General features: G+C 42.4%; 1 pseudogene; it reads left to right on the plus strand.

The window, feature by feature from the left end:
* The first annotated feature begins 3,288 nt into the window (after positions 1–3,288).
* On the plus strand, positions 3,289–3,379 carry LOC116583811 (annotated as a pseudogene).
* Positions 3,380–3,779: the final 400 nt, after the last annotated feature.

Here is a 3,779-nt window from a genome sequence, read left to right on the forward strand (position 1 = left end):
AAATAAATAAAATCTTAAAAAACAAAGAAAGAAAAACAATAGCATTGATAATTGTATCCAAAATAATAAAATACTTAGGAATACGTTCAACAAAAGAAACCCATGATTTGTGTGCTAAAAACCTAAAACATTGGGTGCCTGGGTGGCTCAGTGGGTTAAACCTCTGCCTTCGGCTCGGGTCATGATCCCAGGGTCCTGGGATGGAGCCCCCCGCATAGGGCCTCTCTGCTCGGCAGGGAGCTTGCTTCCTCCTCTCTCACTACCTGCCTCTCTGCCTACTTGTGATCTCTGTCAAATAAGTAAATAAAATCTTTTTTTAAAAAAAACCTATGTTCTCCTCTAGGATTCTGATGGATTCCTGTCTCACGTTGAGGTCTTTTCCTAATGGAGAACATAGGCAGTAATCTCTTCGATATAAGCCACAGCAACTTCTTTCAAGATATGTCTCCAAAGGCAAAGGAAACAAAAGCAAAAATAAACTTTTGGGACTTCATAAAAATCAAAAGCTTCTGCACAGCAAAGGAAACAGTAAAAAAAAAAAAAAAAACAAAAAAAAAAACAAAGAGGCAACCCACGGAATGGGAGAAGATATTTGCAAATGACAGTACAGACAAAAGGTTGATATCCAGGATCTATAATGAACTCCTCAAACTCAACACACACAATACAGACAAGCATATCAAAAAATGGGCAGAAGATATGAACAGAGACTTCTCCAATGAAGACATACAAATGGCTATCAGACACATGAAAAAATGTTCATCATCACTTGCCATCAGGGAGATTCAAATTAAAACCACATTGAGATACCACCTTACACCAGTTAGAATGGCCAAAATTAGCAAGACAGGAAACAACATGTGTTGGAGAGGATGTGGAGAAAGGGGAACCCTCTTACACTGTTGGTGGGAATGCAAGTTGGTACAGCCTCTTTGGAGAAAAGTGTGGAGATTCCTCAAGAAATTAAAAATAGAACTTCCCTATGACCCTGCAATTGCACTCCTGGGTATTTACCCCAAAGATACAGATGTAGTGACAAGAAGGGCCATCTGTACCCCAAAGTTTATAGCAGCAATGGCCACGGTCGCCAAACTGTGGAAAGAACCAAGATGCCCTTCAACGGACGAATGGATAAGGAAGATGTGGTCCATATACACTATGGAGTATTATGCCTCCATCAGAAAGGATGGATACCCAACTTTTGTAGCAACATGGACGGGACTGGAAGAGATTATGCTGAGTGAAATGAGTCAAGCAGAGAGAGTCAATTATCATATGGTTTCACTTATTTGTGGAGCATAGCAAATAGCATGGAGGACATGGGGAGTTAGAGAGGAGAAGGGAGCTGGGGGAAATTGGAAGGGGAGGTGAACCATGAGAGACTATGGACTCTGAGAAACAATCTGAGGGGTTTGAATTGGCGGGTGGGTGGGAGGTTAGGGTACCAGGTGGTGGGTATTATAGAGGGCACGGATTGCATGGAGCACTGGGTGTGGTGAAAAAATAATGAATACTGTTATGCCGAAAATAAATAAAAAATAAATTTAAAAAAATATGAAAATTTTTTAAAAACCTAAAACATTGCTGATAAATATTAAGGATCTCAAAAAATGGAGAAGCTGTTTATGTTAATGGGAAACACTCAATATTGTTAAGTTGGCAAATCTCCCCAAATTGATCTATAGATCCCAAGAAATCCCTAAGAAAATCCCAGAACTTTGTTGTAGAAATTGACAAGCTAATCCTTAAATTTATATGGAAGTGCCAAAGATCTAGAATAGCCAAAATAATTTTGAAAAAGAACGAAGCTGGAGGACTTCTACAACCTGATTTCAAAACTTTCCAGAAAACTACAGTAATCAAGACAGTGTGGGATTGGTAGATAGGCATATAGATTGAGAGAACAGAATTGTGAGTCTAGAAATAACCTCTACATTTATGACTGACTGATTTTGACAAAGGTACTATGAGAATTCAGTTGGGAAAAGACAGTCTTTTCAACAAATGGTGCCTGGATGGCTCAGGCAGTTAAGCAGCTGCCTTCCGCTCGGGTTGTGATCCAAGGATCTTGGGATTGAGCCTCAAGTCAGGCTCTGCTCAATGGGGAGCCTGTTTCTCCCTCTCCCTCTGCCTGCCGCTCTGCCTACTTGTGCCCTCTCTCTGTGAAATAAAAAAATAAAATCTTTTTAAAAATGGTGCTTGAACTGGCTACCCATATACAAAAGGTCGGCTTACACTGTTACCTCACACCATGCAGAAAAACGAACTCCAGTGGATCATAGACCTGTATATAAACCTATAAAATGTTTAGAAGAAAGCATAGAAGAAATTCTTTGCAACTTTTTTTGGACACAGACAGAGATCACAAATAGGCAGAGAGCCAGGCAGAGAGAGGGAGGTGCGGGCTCCCTGCTGAGCAGAGAGCCCAATGCTGGGCTCGTTCCCAGGACCCTGAGACCATGACCTGAACATAAGGCAAAGGCTTAACCCATTGAGCCACCCGGGCACTCCAAATCTTTGCAATCTTGAGGCAAAGAGTTTAGAAAGACATCACAAAGGGCTCCTGGGTGGCTCAGTCAGTTAAGCACCTGCGAAGAGCGGCTCAGGTCTGGATCCCAGGGCGCTGGGGTCGAGTACCTAATGGAGTCCCAGCATCAAGCCCCAGCATCCGGTTCGTTACTTAGCAGAGTCTGCTTTGCCTTCTGCCCCTCCCCCCTGCTCCTAGGTGGTCTCTCTCTCTCTTTCTCTTACAAAACTGAATAAATAAAATCTTTTTTTTTAAAAGATTTTATTTATTTATTTGACAGAGAGAAATCACAAGTAGTCAGAGAGGCAGGCATAGAGAGAGAGGGAAGCAGGCTCCCTGCTGAGCAGAGAGCCCGATGCGGGACTCGATCCCAGGACCCTGAGATCATGACCTGAGCCGAAGGCAGCGGCTTAACCCACTGAGCCACCCAGGCGCCCTGAATAAATAAAATCTTAAAAAAAAAAAAGACATCAAAAAGGGGGCACCTGGCTGGCCCACTCAGGTTAAAGGTCTGCCTTTGGCTTGGGTCAGAATCCCCGGGTCCTAGGATCTGGCTCCCCGCTCAATGGGGGTCAGCTTAGCCCTCTGCCCCCCCCTCCACTGGTGCGCATGCACGCTCTCGTTCTCTCTCTGAAATAAAATCTTTCAAAAAGAAGACACCAAAAAGAACCTATAAAAGAAAAAAAAGTTGATAAATTGGACTTCATTAAAATTTAAAGTGTTTGTACTTGGAAAGACACCACTAAGAAAATGAAAAGACAGTGTTTCCTTTCGGAGCACATATACTATAATTGGAATAGTACAGAGATTAGCATGATTGACACACAAATCAGGGAAGTGTTCCATATTTTTACAGAAAAAAAATACACTTTAAAATGAAAAAATTAGGGACTCAATTTGGTAGAGCATGTGACTCTTTTTTTAAAAACAATTTTAAAAAATATTTTTATTCATTTATTTGTCAGAGAGAGAGAGCACAAGCAGAAGCAGCAGCAGCCAGAGAAGCAGAGTCCCGGCTGAGCAGGGAACCTGAGGCGGAACTGGATCATGACCTAAGGCAAATACAGACCTTTAACCTGACTGAGCCAGCCAGGTGTCCCTCTTTTGGATGTCTTTTTTTTTTTTTAAAGATTTTATTTATTTATTTGACAGAGAGAGAGATCACAAGTAGGCAGAGAGGCAGGCAGAGAGAGGTGGGGGGGAAGCAGGCTCCCCGCTGAGCAGAAAGCCTGATGCAGAGCTCGATCCCAGG

This window comes from Mustela erminea, chromosome X (genome assembly GCF_009829155.1).
Source record: "Mustela erminea isolate mMusErm1 chromosome X, mMusErm1.Pri, whole genome shotgun sequence".
Classification (NCBI taxonomy): domain Eukaryota; kingdom Metazoa; phylum Chordata; class Mammalia; order Carnivora; family Mustelidae; genus Mustela; species Mustela erminea.